The following is an 18,865-nucleotide window of genomic DNA, read 5'->3' on the forward strand; positions in this document are numbered from 1 at the left end:
TAAATGTAGGACTCTGAGAGCTTGCCACAGTGTTTGTCATATGTTGCTTTATGAAACAGGACTTAGTCCTGAACATCAGTTGCCCTTGGACCACTTCTCTTCTGCCTTGTTCTCAGATTTCTTTATTGGGTCTTTGACGTTCTTGGCCTATTCTCTAGCATTTCTTCTTGCTGTTCTGGAGAGCAAGGGCAACCCTTCCTGCTGATGTTCAGTAGCAGCCCTTATCTACTAGGAGGGTTTTCCAGAACCCTTATGACTGCCTAAAGGTGTGGGCACTATCAGACCCTGTTGTTACCATGCTTATTCTGGCAATGTTTTTATTTTGAAATCATTTTTATCTGATTAACAAAGCTGTTGTAGTAGCCTCATGCTTACTGTCTTCTACCTGTTTACCCCAGTCTATGCATGTCTTTTATGCTTAGATTGTATCTTTTAAAAAAAAATTATTTATGTACTTGTTTTTAAATGTAGGAGTGCTCTGTCTACATGTCTACCTACATGCCAGAAGAAGACATCAGATCACTTTATAGATAGTCATGAGCCACCATGTGGCTGCTGGGAATTGAACAGAGGACCTCTAGAAGAGCAGTCAGTGTCCTTAACCACTAAACCATCTCTCTAGCCCCTAGATTGTATCTTGTATACAGTATATGGTTATCTCCACTATCAGTTCTGTCAGTTGATTTCCCCCCCTTCTCCCCCCCCATCTGAAGATTAAGCCCCTATCCTAATGTATGCTAGGTGAATGCTTATAACCTCAACTCTGGCCTGTTGTTTAATAGGTTTGTTTACAGGTTTGGTATGTGGGTGTTTTGCTTTGTTGCTCTATTCTTAAGGGTTCTCTCTCTCTCTCTCTCTCTCTCTCTCTCTCTCTCTCTCTCGCTTTCTGGTTATTCAGATATCTCACAATCTTAATATTAATTTTACTAGTTGACTGCATTTGTACATCCATTTTTAGAGGTTCCACCAGTGATTACACTTTATATCTTAGTTTGTAACAAGTGTCCTTAACTTTTCTTATAGTTCATATTGTATCGCTTCATATAAAATATAGAACACTTGAATGTTTCCTTAAGCCCTTTTCTGTCTGTACTTTATGATGTAGTTGTGCTAAGTATATATATTCCAAGCCCTATAATTTAAAGCATTGAGATAAAACTCACATTATATAAGGCCTTCATATTTCAGAAGGGTACTTGTTTAGTGACACTTGATGCATTCCATAAGCAACTCTCCTAATTCTGTCGTACTGTTTTTGTATTTGTGTTACAAGTCTGATACTCCACCACCATTCCCTTAACCCTAACGACCTTTAGCCGAAGGTTATTGGCAATGGATTCTCAGTCTGCTTTCATCTGAAAATGTATTCATTTCGGATCATTCATAAACATACTTTAACAAATAAAATATTTTTGGTTAACGGGTTCTTTTTTTTTCTTTCTGCACTTAAAAATTTACTGTCTTTGTCACCTTCGTTTCTATTGAGATGTCAGCCATGAGTTGATATTTTTCTATCATTGTTTTCACTCTTTGTATTTATGACATTGTTTTTTGAGTTTCTTCTTTTTGGTAGTTATTGCATTTGATTATATAAGTTCTTTTCTTGTAATACATAGGGCCAATTTTTATTTATTAATTCTTAAAAAAAAAAAACTTTATTCGCCATGCTTTTTTTTTCTTCTCCTAGGTCTTCAATTGGTTCATTATGTCATTGTGTTCTAGTTCCTGGAACTCTGTTCATTTTTATTCAGTTTTATTGATCTGTACGAAACCATCGCTCCTGCTGATTTGAGTAAACAGTCATTCTACAGTCGTCAGTCTGTCTGTTAATGTCGATCTTTCCTGAAAGATGTTTTATTTGTGATTTCTTTCCCTCCCTCCTCTGCCTATCTCCCTTATTGTCTAATGGGGATGTGAATATTTTTGCTCATTCTGTACATAATTTATTGAAGATAAATTGAAATTCAAGGGACATTTTAAAAAGTTTAAGCTACCGTATTCAGGTCATCTCCAAATTCAATCTCAGTCATTTTCTTTTCTCTTAATAACAGGCTGGCCTCCCATAGACAGTTTTGGACTATACTTAGATGGGTTTTTTTTTTTTTTGGGGTTTTTTGTTTTGTTTTGTTTGGTTTTGGTTTTTCGAGACAGGGTCTCTCTGTGTAGTCCTGGCTGTCCTGGAACTCACTCTGTAGACCAGACTGGCCCCTAACTAGATGTTTTAAATATTATAATTCCTTATTTGTTTTTCTCCAGTGTGTGGTGCTTTCTTGTATAGGTTAGAAATTGGTCTTAGATTGTGAGTTTCTCATCTTAGGAGGCAGCTCTAGCCTCACTTCAGACACTTTGCCACTGATCTGCATTGAGTCTGCTTTTCCTATCCCTGGTTCTAATAGGAGTCAAAGACACTAACTTTAGGGGTTTCCTTCATTTTTTTCTGGCTCTTTCCTTTCCCTTTAACTTTTCATTGACATAATTTTCTAGCTTTAGTTTTGTTCCTTCAAGACAGGAATAGTTTGTTGACCTCCTTGTTGAACTGTGCTGCCAACATTGGCCCCCTGCTCAAAGTCGTGAAAAGGGGGATCATCATGAACCAGACTCTCTGTGCAGGTACACTCAACAAATACAAAATGGCTTCTCATTAGCCATATAGTTTTTCGTTCACACCTCTCCAGGATGAGAGAATGACTTTGTCTCATCCTTCCTAGTAAACTTATTCTGCTTTGGATAGTTTAAGTCACATGCCTGATCCTTGAGAGTCACTATAGGAAGACAGGATAATCTAATATGAAACCTTCACATTAAGAGGTGCTTGAATGACTCGAAGAACATCAGTGATGTCGTTGCCAAACTTGACTGTCGTGATAACTTAGAAAGCAAACTGTGCCTTTACATTTTGATTTAAAATTTAGGAATTAAAGCCAGGTGTAGTGTTGCACTCTTTTAATTCTAGCACTCAGGAGGCAGAATTAGATAGATTTTTGAGATCAAGACAAGCCTGGTCTACTTAGTGAGAACCAGGACAACCAGGACCATGAGAAAGACCATTTCTCAAATAATAATAAATAAATAAATAACTGACTGGAAAATATCTTTCTTGTCATGGTGGTACCTCTTAATACTGGTTTAAAAGATATTATTATGAGAATTGAAGCAGTATAATTCTGATGAAATTTCATTGTTAGAATTATAATAAAAATATTTCCTCTTCATTAACTATGTAGTAAAGTTCATTGTTCATGAAAATGCCTGTGAGACAGACATTCTTTTGTGGGACAACCAAACATAAAACAGAGTGGTATTCAAGTCTCCCTGGTCTCAGAATCAGTTGGTTCTGGTTCTGAGCTATCTATACCATTAAAGGATGACATAGTATGAATCTAATTTTTAGTCTTTATTTGGTTACATGAAGTAGCTCTGTACTCCAAAAGAGGGAGAAAAGCCTTGTGATAGCCTTTCACACAAGGCTTCATGTGTTCATGTAGCTATAACACTGACAAGTGGGGCATCTAGTTCTGTTAGTCTTTTTATTATTGTATTTCTCCCACCACTTAACTGATTTAGAAATACAATGTTATTGAGTTCTCTCTGTCTGATCAGTGTGATCGAAACCATCTGTCTCACAGACATGCTTTCTAACACAGAATCTCACATGACAGCTTAGCAGTCCTAAGGCAGGAATGGAGGCTGATGGGAAGACTTAGAATCAGGAGCAAGGGCTCAGCCACTTTTTTTTTTTTTTTTTTTGCTTTGTTGTTTGTTTAGACCCCAACCCCCCACCCCCAAGACAGAGTTTCTCTGTGTAGCCCTGGCTGTCCTGGAACTCACTTTGTAGACCAGGCTGGCCTCGAACTCAGAAATCTGCCTGCCACTGCCTCCCAAGTGCTGGGATTAAAGGCGTGCACCACCACTGCCCAGCTCAGCCATTGTTTTTAAACTTCTATGTTTTTATTTTTATTTTGTTATTTTATGTGTATAGTTGGCTTACAAGCATGCATGTCTGTGCACCGTGTATGTACAATGCCCCTGGAAGCCAAAAAAGGGTTTGGATCCCTTAGGATTGGAGTTACAGATGGTTCTGAGCACGTTTTGGGTATTAGGAATTGAACCTGGGACCTCTGAAAGTGCAGTCTGTAGCCACTTGCGGCAACGGATCAACTGGGTTCACTTGAAAGGGGGCCTGGAAATGAAGAAAGGGACGGAGGGCGAGAGGAAATGAAGCCAAGTTCTCTGATGTTCAGCTCTTAATTTAAAGAGAAAACCCCACCACCGAACCCCTTCTTGCTTCAGCCGGAGATGGGTGAGGGGACCCATCCTTGGTCACTGCTGGAGATGGGTGAAGGAACCCATCCTTTGTCACAGCCAGAGATGTCTCAAGGCAAGCTCAGTGGGCAGTTACTCTTCTAAGTTCCTATAACAGGCTGTACATGCAGCCAAGATGGGTAACTCCACCTAGGTCCTATTATTTGGTATATTGTGGTAAACAAGGTCATTCAGGTCTGCACAAGGCTAGAGGGAGGGCACATAGTCAGTGGGTGTTTAATTGATTATTTGGAGAGTCTCACATAATGCAATCTGATTGTGCTCACCTCCCAGTCTTCCTATGCCTCGAGATCTCACACACACCCTCCCCCCAAAAAAAAGAAAGAAAGAAAAATAAGTCCATTTTATGTTGCTCATATACTCACGGAGCATGGTCAAGTTCCTAGTGTCCAGGCTCCCAGGGAGGATAAGTCTCCACCTGCATCCACTCCAGAAGCCATCAGCAGAGGAGAGAGCTGTGGTGGCTGGAGAGGAGCAGGGACAGCTCCCATCCCTATCCTCCTCCTCCTCCCCGAGACACCAACATGGCTTCAGGCACAGCCAGTGCTCTTAACCACCAAGCCCCAGATCTCAACAATTTTTATATCACATCATAATGAATTCTGTCCAGGAAGTTTGATCCCATACCCTGGTTGGGTTGAGGAGAACCGTGTTTTTCAGAAGGTAAATTCTGTGTTTCTAATAATCTTTAGAAGGATATATTGTTGTATGCTTTAAAATATGCACAAATGAAAATCTAGCAGTAGCTGACTATTATAATGAGCTTTATATTGACTATTATATTGAGTTTTATCTGTGCTGACTGAAAGACAAAGATAATGAGTATATGAGCATACATTTATTAAATAGAGAGCAGTAATTTCATACTTGGTATAAGGCACAGAAAAGGAAAGACCTCATCTGGGAATATAGCTAATATTCCAGGAGACCAGATTTTTCTTTGTGTTAATCACTTTTAATTGCTATAGAACTGTTGAGAAATTAGAGGGATCACCATTTGAAGTCATTACACTTGGTTATGCCACTGCCTCACACCTTCCTGGAGTTCCTATTTCTCCCTAATTTTTAAGGCTTTTTACTGTTAAGAATTAATGTGTTTTCTAGCATACTCTTTCTGCTCTGGATTTCCTCAGACAGAACCTTTGTGTCTTGAATGTACCTTGTCGTTCCACCCTTGTCTTTGCTTAGCTGTAGCAGCATCTTCTCCTGCAGAGGCCATGTGTTCTGTGAACTGCTTTTCTCTGCCCTGCTTTTGCCCTCTCCTTATTTGGGAGTTCAGAATCCCTCTTCAGGCAGGTTCATTCATGCATCCGTGTCTTAGTTCCATGTGTATCTATTCTTATTTCACTGACTAGACTGTTAGCTTCTTGAAAGAGTGCATCATGCTGATTACGTTAGTCTCTCTCCAGATGCCTTCAGTATGCTTTTTATCAAACGATTATCAATTTCATTTTTCATATTTGTTTCTGCTTTAAAGTAGGCTGCTATAAATTGTGACATGGTAGAATTTTTGTAGTGCTTTACTGCCTAAAAGAACATCACAAGTCAATTTTTGAAAACTGAAAATGTAATTTTTATATTTTAACCTTTTATATGCATTGTTGGGCTTCCACATGCAGGGCTTTATGCTAGTCACATGCAGATCGATATTTGGCATATGTACAAACAGGATATAGATACATTTGTACTTACATTGTTAATTTGCATTTGTTATTATGACTTCAATTTTATATTGTCTCTAGTATTAATACTTTTATCTAGGGCTAATCCTTAGCTGACAGTAATATGGTATCATATTTGATATAATTAAGCATATTTTATAGGCACAGATTTATATAAAGGAAAGAAGCCTTATTTGAAAGATGAACTGTGCTATTTAAAATAGGAATCTGAGATCTTTTTCACATTGCAGCTGAGTTAAACAAATAATTCTCCCACCATTATAAGTAGTACATGTAGTTAAAAATACATTTATACATATTATTTTTAAAAACCTAGTTAACTTTAAAATATGTAAGTTTTCTTGTCGTTTAGGGTTCTGTGAAGCTGATCATCAAGAGGGTTGCAAATCATTGGTGGTTTCTATTTTCAGATTTCCACATCCCGGAGTAATTTGCTTTAATTTCACCCAATTTAACCTATACTTCACACCATCACCATTCAGCTTTAATAGCTATGTTCTATGCATAAGAAAAGCAGATAAATGTCCACAATTAGGCTGCAAATGATTACAACTAGTTAGGGCTTTATGAAGACAAAACTTAAAGGGCTGTGGCGCCAAACAAAGCACAAAGGACTCTGGAAATGCGGCCTGAGAAGTCAGGGCTGCTGTGCATTTGATTTACACTTGGTAGTTGATTTTACTTTTCTTAATGTATTGGCAGGTGTGCCTGCTCTGAGAATTGTTCTTCGTTAAAGAATATTAGTGCTCTGTTGTTAATTTACTCTGCTTTTACATTTATTTGCTCCCTTGAATTTCAACATAATCAGGTTTAATTGAAAATATATTAAAATTGTAACATTTTAAAAATATATAAATAGTTCGTTTTAAATGTGCTGGTACTTACACACCTTCTCAGCACATTTGTGAAATGAAGACTTTTCTGAAATCTTTATATATGAGTTAGCTAACCCTATAGTACATGTGCTGGAATTATAGCTTTTATAATTCTATATGGAATTATTTTCTAGTTAGGACTTTGTATTTGATTTTTTTTACATGTGCACACACAGAGAAGACTTAGATTTAATATGCTTTCCCCCCCTTTTCTATGGTTCACGTTCTAGTTGATGATTAGTATAAATATTGTTTTAATGTATAGAGGATTTGTTTATTGTTCAGACTTTTAGAAAATAAACTAGTCATTTTTAAGTAATAGCATTTTAGAAATTATAATTATTTTATAATTAAAATAATGCATAACATAGCAAAATGACAAAGTAAAATCCATTTTGGTTAATGTATCTCATTACATCTCATAAAATCTTTCTAATATTTCTTTCAAAGTCTGAGGTGTAAAAATACTTTTCTGAAAATAACTTACAATTAGTATAAACATAATTTAAAACTATTTAAGGTTTTGTGTTAGAGTTCAGCTTTAATCATCTTGTTAGATACTCTCTCAGAAATTGTATACTGATAAGTGTAGCAGTATTAATATATGTCTTTTAATAATTTCTGTGCATCTAGAGTTTCAATAAAGTACTCTTCATTTTATAAATGCTGTGTTCACTGTTATGTAGATAGCATAGTTATTTAAAATATATACTTAATTTTAGATACCTTATTTTCTTAGATAATAACCAAATAATGTCATCTTAGTTTGTTTAAAGTCAAATAAATGTAATTGGATATTCCTTGTGATTGTGTTTTTTATTCACTGTAACAAACATGTTTATTAGAGTAGACATAGTTGCTAACTTTAGAATAATGCTCAGGAATTAATCCTTCAGGCACCTTTATTTTTAAAATCAGTTTATGTGGGAAATTGCACTGAAACCTAACTTAAATATCCTTAAAGACACTAGGTAATCTTCCCTACATAGTAGACCAGTGTGGTCATGGCAAGACAATATAGCCACACAGCATCAGTTGTGTTAAACTAGTTTCATATGCTATATCATAAAACTTTCAGTCCAATCAGCAACTAAATTTAAATACTGCAAATTGTAGCAGCAAAACAATAATTCTGCTGATTAGCCCCTTTCCATTTCTTGTAAGTGAACTGTTTATGCTGTTGAGTACCTTTTGAAAAAAGAAAAAGCCAAAACAGCCTTGATTAGTCAAGGAGTAATTGGATGACTTGATTTTAGCAAGAGAATGAATTGGTTGATGATAGCCTGTAACTAAGTGTAGTGGTTCTGTTCAGATGAATACATAACATACAGTCATCAGATCTTGACAGGTATAACTTATAGACAGTGCTAAAAACCTATGGGGGGGGGGATAGGATAGACATGGAGGTCGTCAGCACGTTTGCCATAAAGTCTTTTGTTGGAAAATATGAGCTAACTTTTGAAGGAATTCAGAAAAACATTTGTATTCCCCCACTATGGGGACAAGTGGAAAATTCTTTTATCTTATCACCAGAGTTCCTCGTTTTGTGCTGTAGAGACGAAGGAGCTAATATGGGTATTTAACCCTTTTCAGTGGGGTCACTGTTGCATCCTCTCATTTTTGCAAGACCATGGTTTTTAATTTAGTGCAGCCATTGGAGAAAGCTTAAAGTCTTTGTTGTATTCATATCTAACTGATTGAAGTCTTGGTTATTCCAGAATGTTTATACCCGATGTTCTTATTTATAGCACTCTAATGTTAAAGGGTGCATATGAAGTTGAGTACAATTTTTTTTAAGCCTTGTATTCATATAACTATTCAGTAAATCCAGTTATACTATTATCCTCCAAAAGTATAATACTCTAATTGCCCCTTCTGTGCTTTGATGTGCCATATGGGCCCACAAGTGTCAGTTGCATAAAATATGGAGCCATTTTTTTTTCCTGTGAATGAATGAAATAGCAGAAGTAGACCTGTAGCTTGAGAGGGTGATGAATGTCACAAGGTACAGACCCTTCTGAGTCGCTCTGGTACTGGCTTTGATTTGGCACCACCTGGTGGTGAGTACTTGCTTTGGCTTAACTATCAGTGGTAATGACTGGATTTTTGTGAGAAGATCTCACAGAGTAGGCTTCTAGAAATCTTTCAAGTGGTTGGTACCTATTTGTTGGGCTATTTGAGTGGGTTGTGTTGGAAGACTACTGGGAATGTAAGCGCCTACTTGCACAGTCAGCTTCCAGAGGATATGCTGGCTTCATTAGTCTCTCTAGCCTCTCCTCTTCCTCTGGGTTTCATTTACGTTTATAACTCTGGGTCATGGATCCAAGGCTACAGTTTTTTTTTTATATGGTTTAGGGGTATCTACTACTTTCATAGTGCTTTTTTGTTTGGACCCAAGTAAGGTAGATATGGTCATCACCCTCCTATTCCAGTACCAAATAAATGGTGTGTTTCTTTCCTCTATTCCCCCTGCTGTATATTAGAAAACTGAATTTAAAGTCAGACTCCATTAATATTTTGAATAAAGGCTGTAAAACACCTGTTTTTAAAATTAATAGGGAGCCATTTTTTATTGCTAGCTATTACATGTTTACATTTTCAAGCATTTAAACACCAGCTTCAAATTTCAATGGAAACAATATTTTCTCTCTTCTCACAGCATCAATACATTTAAATATGGCACTAAAAATAGTTTGTACTTCCATCAAAACCTGTTTAAGAATCTGAATCTAAATTTTATATTGCATCTATATAATACTTGTTTTCCAGTTAGAAACCTTGAGTTTGTTTTTCTGTATTCACTTGTAGTGTATATACTAATTCTTCCTTGTTATCCTTGGTTCTAAATTTACTTTCTTACATTTATGTGCTGGTCTGTTTTTCCTATCTGATTGTAAATATCTTGAAAGGCAGAAATTAATTGTTATCATTTTTTCTTCTTTCTATAAAGGTTTTATTATGCGTAGAAGAGAGGGGATGATTGAGCTCTTCCTGGCGGCTGTTTTCCTCATGGTAGCTCTGACAGGGCTCAGCTTCTTTTCCATTGTGTGCCCCGCCTTTGTTTTGGTGAACTTGAGGGGCTATTCATTCTTAAACACTTGTGTAGTTTAGTTTCATGGTTGGGGTGATTCACATTGGATCATTTCTCATGATCCAAATCAAAATTGTCATGATTGGTAAGACGTCTGTCTGTCCGGGATCTGTGCCTCATCTGACCTGTGCTGTTGGTCCCCTTGTGTGCTTTTCTGAGGTCTACACTCGTGAGCTGGATAGCTCAGAGGCATGGAAACTGCCTGGCAGTGGCTGCACCAGTTTTCATGTCTTGGAGAAGTGCCTTTGAGCTTCCGGTACTCTTTTCACCCAATATTCAATAGGCAATTGTAGACAAAATGTCTTTTAAGATGTGTGTTTTTATGCTGGTACACATATACCATCCCATCACGCAGGAGGTAGACATGAGAATCAAAACAAAACAAAATGTCACATTCATCTTTAAAGTGCATAGCTTGATCTCCCCATCAACAAGGCAACCCTGGAAGAATTCAGATCTAAGAGTTCTCTACCATCTCTGACTCATAAAAGAATTATGGAAATTTCTTTGAAATAAAATACAATGAAATGATTATTAAGTAGACTGTCCTAAGTGTGATTCCAGGGACAAATATATTATTCTAAATATGGCTTCTGAGAAAATCAGTTTTATATACTTCTAAGGAGTAATATTCTAAGATTGAGAAACAAGCAGAGGAAGTAGAAATGTGTTTTTACTATCATTTCTGTGTACAGTGAATAAGGAGGTCACAGGAACTGCCTGCCATTCTGCAAATAGGCTGAGCAGCAAATCTGAGTGTTACATTTTTTAGCGTTGGTACCATAGTAGCCCATCCTTCCCACCCTTCGTTTTCTACACTCTAATGCGTGTTGCTGCTGAGAATATTCTTTTTCTTCTTACCTTCCAAAGTAAATCTCACACAGTATCTTTCATACCCGTGGTCTCACTGAAGTGAAATCTCCATGACAGTGTTTTCTCTGGCTCTACCCTTTATTTAAATCGATACAATAATATGTTCATTCTATTCCTATGACTTGTAACATGCACATTAAATATTGAAGCATATGGTTCTGTCCCTAGCTCCCTGATTTTGAAGATTGCATGTTAACTGTCTTTCCATTTTCCACCTGTGCCTTGGTCAGAGCTGATATACACACAATTTGGTATAAGGTAAAATAATGAATAAGAGAATCAATGAATGGATGAATTATTTATCCAATGATTCATATTGAGAATAAATAAATAATCTCAAAGAACTGTAAGTGTTAGAAGCTAAAACAGCACAAGACAAATTTCATAGCACATATTAAAATATTCAACAAATACTGTGAGGAAGCCAGTGCTAAGAATACCAAACACATAAATTGGTAGATTCAGCAAAGCCCTTATAGCTTCTCTTTACTTCTGAGTTCCTTGGCTGGTGGTGCTGGGTTATAATCTTTTAGATTATAAGGCACCTGTGTATACTTCCACAGACATGGTCTTGTGATTTTTCTCACTTGTTCACTTACACTCTATCTGAATGATCCATGCCAGCTGCACCAAAACCAGGCTACACCCATTCTTAAATTAGGTAGCTCCATGTTTCTCTATCTGCATGGCGTACATGGAGGAATCCAGTTTGCGAGCTCTCTACCAACCCTGACTTGTAACTTGGGAAACTTAATGATCACAGTCGAGCACTTAAGGCTCTCATTATAAAGCTGGCATGAGAATAGTTAGGTGTTAAATAAAGTACAATTTACAAAGACTGTTTGGTTAGTGGGTAAGAAAGATGGTATCAAAGTGAGAGGGAAATGTGGCCAGTCATCCAATTGGAAATGTGTGACAGTTAAACATATCTGATGTTTAGCAGGATGTAACTTAGAAGACAATAAGCTGCTCAGAAGGAGGGCGAGGAAGAGGAGGGGGAGGAGGAGGAAGAGGAGGAGGAGGAGGAGGAGGAGGAGGAGGAGGAGGAGGAGGAGGGGGAGGGGGAGGGAGATACAGGGACACACCTAAGGAACTCTCAGGACTAAAGAGTCTGATCCAAGAGTTTGACTTCAGCTGAGGATTTGAAGATGGGGAAGATAAAGATATAGAGAGGCTTTTTCTACAGGCAGAAGTCAAATGTGTTTTAGAAGTTAGGAAGCTGGTGAGATGGTTGTTCTGAAGGTAAGTAGAGCAAAAGTAGCTCAGCATTGAAGTCAGGTGAATCTCAATAAAATACCAAGTTCCCTTTGTGTATTGAAGTATCTATTAATATGTTGTAGAACAAGCAGGGGAATCTTGGTGAGAAGTGATTCCGTTCTCATTAAGGAACTTCTTTTCTGTCTACTTTTTAGAAAGAGTTAGTGTGTTACAGCAACTAAAAATGTAAAGCCTTAGAGCAGTTGAATATAATTAACTACAGGTGTTGACTCTGAATTATAATTCATAACTTTTAAGTGACTTTAAAGGATTTCTTAAATAGTATGATTGTATAATTATCTGTAGTATAAGTGTAGTACTAGTAACTGTAGGCAGAATTTTCTGGTGTTTTGTACATCTGAAAATTTGTGTTATGGATTGTAATGTCTTCTTCCGTTTCAGTTAAGTGGTGTCACTCAGAATCAAAGACACTTTATGCTTATAGCTATTCCAGTAGAAGCTCCCATTTTAAACAGTTTGTATTTTTAAGTCTGTTTCTTTTTATCTCATCTTTCTTACCCAATATCTCAATTCATTGAATAAAAGTATATTATTTTTAATTTTAATGAATTTAAAAGAATTAAATTTAGTTCTTAAAGTTAGGAAAAAATAAAGATTTTTTTAAAGCTTTCTCAGAACTCAACTAACCCACTTTACTATTTTGTCTTATATTAAATACCTATTCGTCTTAAGATCTGGATTATTTTTAATTACAGTATTCTTGATTGCTTCCTTATAAGTTAATTAACTGTTTGGTGCTAAAGCCCTATGTGAATCAGTTGATTTGTTTAGTTTTAGATTGGCCTCTCGAAGTCAGTGACATGTTCATTTTGTTTTACTAACATTTAAAGTGTTTTACTTTACGTGTTTGAGTGGTTTGTCTGCATGTGTGTATGTGGACTATTTGAGTGCCTGGTACCTTTAGAGGTCAGAAGAGGGCATGAAATCCCGTGGAACTGGAGTTTCAGACGGTTGTAAGCCATGAGGATGCAGAGAACCAAACTTGAGTCTTCTGCAAGAGCAGCCAGTGCTCTTAAACACTGAGCCATCTCTCCAGCTCCATTACACAGAGTTTTGAGAACTCTTATCAATTCTTGAATGTGTAAGTGGAGTGATAATTTTCTTCCTCGCCAACATTTGGTTTTAGATCCTTTCCCTATACTGGAAGAGGAACAAGGAAAGAAGAAAGAGCTAAGGCAAATGCAGCTTACTCTGGCTACCCATAGTTGGAATTGCTGTTCCAGTATAGAATAGTTAACCTGAAGTATAGATGGTAGGTGTGTGTGCTTGCAGACGTGTTTTATGTGTACATATCTTTTGCAGGATCTCAATTAATAGGTTTTCTCCTGTAAGTTGAAAGGGTTACGAGATGCTGGGAGTCAAACCCAGGGTTTTTTGCGGAGCAAGCAGCCCCTGTGCCAGGCGAGTCATATCTCCAGTTTATTATTGGTTATTTTGCCTAAGGACAACCCATCTAACCCAGTTACGCTGCTCCGTGCATGCTTTTTGAGTGATTAGCAGTTTATTACTTGACTTTATATTTCTGATTACAAAATATTTTCTTTTTCGAAGATTATAAATATAGCCAACCAAAGTAATTATAATTTGAGTGACACAACTTTTCATTTATTTTAGACTTTGAAGGCATAAGACTTAAAATTGTATTTAAAGGAGAATTTTGTTAATTTTCCTTATTTCTTTATTTTCTAAAATGAGTTTTGTTCCCTGATATTCTTAAATAAGACAAATGGGCTACTTATTTATTAATCTGTATGTGTACATATTCACATTTGAGTGAATGCATGTGTTTCCAGTGTAGAGGCTAAAGGTTGCTGTCAGATGTCCTTCCTGATCACTCCCTACCTTATTTTTTGAGGTACTATCTCTCACTGTACTTGGAGCTTGTGGGTTTTTGGTTAGACTAGTTAGCCAGCAAGCCTCTGGGGGCCTTTTCCTCTCCTGTCCCTTCCAAGCTTGCACGGGGTCACAGGCAGGGGCGGCTACACCCAGCTTCACTGTAACACCAGCCGGCATCTGAACTCAGTTCTCATGCTCATGCAGCAAGCACTCTATGTGCTGTGCTCTTTCCAGCCCTGTGAATGACTTTAAAAAGTAAACAAAACACATTAAAGTGCTTTTCTATCTTTTTGTAACTTAAAGTAGTTGGTTACTTTAATTCATACTTATGAATTACAAGTTTTGAGACCCAGCTGTGAATTAGATTCTGCTTTCTTGTCAAGGTGGGTCCTTTTCATAGATCAAGACTAGAATTTCAGTGGGCTCTAACCTGGAGTTTAAACTGCACTTATAAATCAGAACATTTAGAGATCCTACCCCCAACTACCTCTCCTCTTCTATTCAATAAAGCATTTTTGTTTTGTTATTTATGAAAAGTAATTGGTATCCTGCATTTCCCAGTGTCTGTGACTAGAGCCATAAAGATGGTGAATTGCAAGCTTACCTTTCTCAGAACACTGAGAATGCCCTCCTGGAATGTGTGAGTCTCTGGGTTTGATCCTAGTACCATCAGACAGTAACAAAGGCCACTTCTGGGCCTAGCTGCCTTGTAATATTAGCTATGCTTCTCAGAAGGCTACGGAGGGAGGGTTTCTGGAAATTCAAGAGTTTGAGCCCAACTTAGGCAACAGTGAGCTCCAGGATAGAAAGAATGAAAAGAGTATAAAGAAATTGTGAATAGAGGTTTGACATACATGGAATTTTGAAGACTTAGAAATTTGAAAAGATAAGTTTTAAAAATTATATTTTTGTCTTGATTTCCAACTTTGTATTTAATGGGAAATCTGCTTTAAAAGGCTGGGGCTGTAGCTCATTGGTAGATGCTTGCCTAGTATGCTCAAAATCCTGAGATGAAAGTTCAACTGTAAGGCTAGTAATACAGTAGTAGAGCTCTTGCCCAGTGTGCAAAGGCCCTGAGTTTGATTCCTAGAACTGATCAAAACAGTAGCAAAGCAGTGGCCAGTGAGATGGCTCAGTGGCAAAAATCACTTGTTGGTAAGTAAGTCTGATGACGTGAGTTTGATCTCCAGAACCCATGGGTGGTCATTTAAATGAGAAATGTCTCCCATAGTCTGTGGCATTTGAGTACTTGTTCCAAGTTTGGGGACGATTAAGAGGTGTGGCCTTGTTGGAAGAAGTGTGTCACTAAAGGCAGGCTTTGAGTTAAAGGCCAGATGCCATTCCTAGGTCACTCTCTGCACTGTGATTATGTTTAAGACGTGAGCTCTGAGCTTGTCGCTCTAGTCATCATGCCTGCCTCTTGCCATGCATCCCTGCTAGCAGGGTAATCCCTGCCTTCTGTGGCTTGTCATGGCTGTGGTATTTCCTCACAGCTATAGGCAGTTAACTCATATAGCATGTGGTGGTGGAAAGAGGACCTGCTCCACAGACTTATCCCTGACTGCCACATGTGCACTGTGGCATCTGTGTGCCCTCACTCACAGACAGAGTCACAATAAATGAGAGCATAAGAAAACTGTAAGCAGGCAAGGGACCACAGGACAGTAATGAGCTCATCACTTTCTATGTTGACTTAAAAATAAAAGCATACTTGCTAATTACCTTGAAAGAACCTGGAATGTGAAGTGAAACAGTACAGTCAGTGTACAGATGTCTTGACATTGTTGGACTATATGTTGTGTGGTGTCTCTTATCTCTTTTCCCCGAGCAGTGGCCGTCAACCTTCCTAGTGCTGCAACCCTTTAATACAGTTCCTCATGTTGTGGTGACCTCCAACCAGAACATTTTTGTTGCTACTTCATAACTATAATTTTGCTACTGTCATGAATTGTAAATAGTTTTGGAGATAGAGGTTTGCAAAGGGGTTGTGGCCCACAAGTTGAGAACTGCTGTCCTTGCAAGTGTGCATTTTGGTTATATAATACCTTTTGACTTTGTACCCGGTGTAAGCACTTAAATTTATATGTATTGGCTTTACAGTAACACATGTAAAAATCCTTTGGCTTGAAACTTCATGGTGATCTCTCTCATTCTCTTTCTGCCTCCCACCTACTCCATTACTGTTTTTGTCCAGTTGGAGTTGTTTTCTGTATCTGTCACTATTCATCCTATCTTTATATCTTCCCCTTAATATCCCATGGAGATTCTTACAGTGTTTGAGTGGTTAGTCTTTTGACAGTGTTCTTCACACTCATCACTCACTGGCATAAGAGCCATGCTGACTTCGTGCTGGCTGACAATATCTGTAACTTCCTATCATCTACCTCTATCTGAGAAGCAAGTGCTTACCTTCCACTCTTCAGTATAACTTCTTGTCACTAAGCATTGTTCATTTCAACTTTCATTTTTAAAATAATTTATTTTTATTTCATGTGCATTGGTGTTTTGCCTAAATGTATATCTATGTGATGGTGTCAGAAGCTCTGGAACTGGAGTTGCAAACAGCTGTGAGCTGCCATGTGGGTGTTGGGAATTGAACCCAGGTCCTCTGGAAGAACAATCAGAACCTCAAACTCATACCTTCTGCTTCCATTTTTCAGATACTAGGAATCCATGAGTTGCTGCTTGTACCTGGCCAGTGCCTGTGATCCTTACAATAATGGAGACACATACTGTGAATGACAAAGAGGTTAACACATGTAGGCTTAGCAGTCATAGCGCTTTCAGAATGTTTGGCTCTGAACTGGAGGAAGGAAAGAAGTAACTAGAATGAAATTACTGTCCCGGAATGAGTGACATATTTGATTTAATAGAGAATTTTGAATTTACTAAAATGTTTGAGGGAAAGAGTTCTTGAAATGGTAGAATTCCTAATACAGGAGAGAGACATGATAGCTTAAGGAAGTCTGTGGGAGCAAACATTTATAGGGAGGGAGGGGCTAAAAGAAGAAAACTTCTGTAACACTCAGTGAAAAATATCTTATGCAATTGTCTATTTATATAGAGGCCAGTAACTATAGTGATTATTTAACAACATCCCTTCAGTAAATGCATTAGGGAATTTTAAATGGTAGTTTCTTAATTACAACCCTCAATTTTATTCAAGCAGATAATGGAGAGGAACCTGGTATTTGAAATTCTGTTAGAAGCATAGGAACAATGTTAATTTAAGCTTCTTTATCAGTTTTGTCTCACTTAAACTTTCCACAAAGAACAGTTTTTATAAAAACAAGCCACTCTTTTTCTAAAACACAATAAACAAGTTTAATTTTCAAAACAGTATCTTAAGTTTAGTTACAATTTTGATCTTACAGTAATTAGCCAGAACAAGAAAATCATAATTGCTGTATGTTGTGCCCAACTGTGTCTGTGTGTGTGTGTGTGTGTGTGTGTGTGTGTGGAGAGGGAGAGGGAGAGAGAGAGAGAGAGAGAGAGAGAGAGAGAGGCTGAAAATATTAAATATAACAAACCTCCATTTTTTAAACTAGGTCTAAATTGGATTCTACCACAGATTTCTTCCGCAGCAATCCTGCCGTGTTTCCTTTGATAACATCGTCATTACACGCCTCTGTTTCCCTGCTCACTTGCCTCCCATCCCACCTCACTCTGGTAAACTACACAGTCACAGATCTCAGGACACACACTTGGCATTGGTGAAGATCCAGCTACTGCTTTCGTTTTCATCTAACTTTTCCTTCTTCCTGGAGTAGAGTGGGAAATGCTTTCTTATGCCTAGTGCACCCTGTGCTGTCTACACTGGGTGCTCAGTTTCAGAGTGTTGTTGAGTCACTGCAACCTTCCAGCTTCTATAGAAAGACAACTGTCCAGGGTACTTCTCACTGTCGTAGAAGATAGTTCTTTTCTTTACTGTGTGTCCTTAGACATGACCTTGAACCTCTGATGCTCTTATTTCTACCCCATGAGTACTAAGGGCGCAGGTGTGTCCCGGTGCACCTAGTTTAAGCACTCTTGGAGATCAAACCAGGGCTTCCTGCGTGCCAGGTAGACACCACCAGCTCAGGGGTGGCCAGGCTGACTTGGCAGTCTCTGCAGCTGCTCTGCTGCTCATGCTGTTCTCTTGTCTTTTTGAAAAGTCAGTCATAGCAGAAAAGAGTGCTGTGCCCGCTGGGCGAGTCTTGTGTTGGTTATATTTAGTAAGAAATACACCAAGTTAGGAGATTTTTGGTTTTTGCTTATTTTGTTCATATGACCCTGACATCGTCTAATAAACCACTTCAATGCTTAAAGCACTTAAATATTTAAATACCTATATTTTGTGTCTTATTACTGAGCAATCCACATTAGGATTAAAATGACTTTTAAAAATACTAGGCAGTTGCAATTTAGAACTCTTTATAGCCTATAACTAGAATGTCCTAGTCTATGTTGCATAAAAATTAGCTATATTTGCTGTTTCTTTATCAAATTCAAGCTAACACATGATTCCTATAACGCCTCTGTCTAAAATAATTGACACTTTCTGTTAGTAAACATCTCTTAGGTAGTATGATTAATTTGTTTATAAGTGTTTATTGTCTTGTACCTGTATCACTGCTTTCTGTTTATAATATTCCATAGCATCTATTCATTTTTGTGTGATACTGTTCTTTATGGTAATTTGAGTAAATCCCAATAGAATTATGTTGCCACATTATGTCTTCAGAAGGGCATAAAGTCAGTACACATGCTTCAGTAATATCTGGTTGTTTTACCCTTATGTTTCTAGTTGGCAATTTGAAATTATGGCTTCAACTGCACTTTAAATATGTGATAATAGCATGTGTTTCTAATAAGGGCCAGCACCATTTTGTTCAGATAGTGTGAATGGTTGTCACTCATATATGACA

At 37.6% G+C, this 18,865-nt stretch overlaps 1 protein-coding gene across 1 annotated transcript in view; it reads left to right on the forward strand.

Annotated features, from left to right (window-relative positions):
- The window catches only part of Ola1 (Obg like ATPase 1), a 122,268-nt gene that overhangs the window by 40,260 nt on the left and 63,143 nt on the right, over nt 1–18,865 (forward strand). The gene's annotated exons all lie outside the window — the stretch shown is intronic.

Source organism: Grammomys surdaster, unplaced genomic scaffold, assembly GCF_004785775.1.
Source record: "Grammomys surdaster isolate TR1022 unplaced genomic scaffold, NIH_TR_1.0 136, whole genome shotgun sequence".
NCBI classification, from domain to species: domain Eukaryota; kingdom Metazoa; phylum Chordata; class Mammalia; order Rodentia; family Muridae; genus Grammomys; species Grammomys surdaster.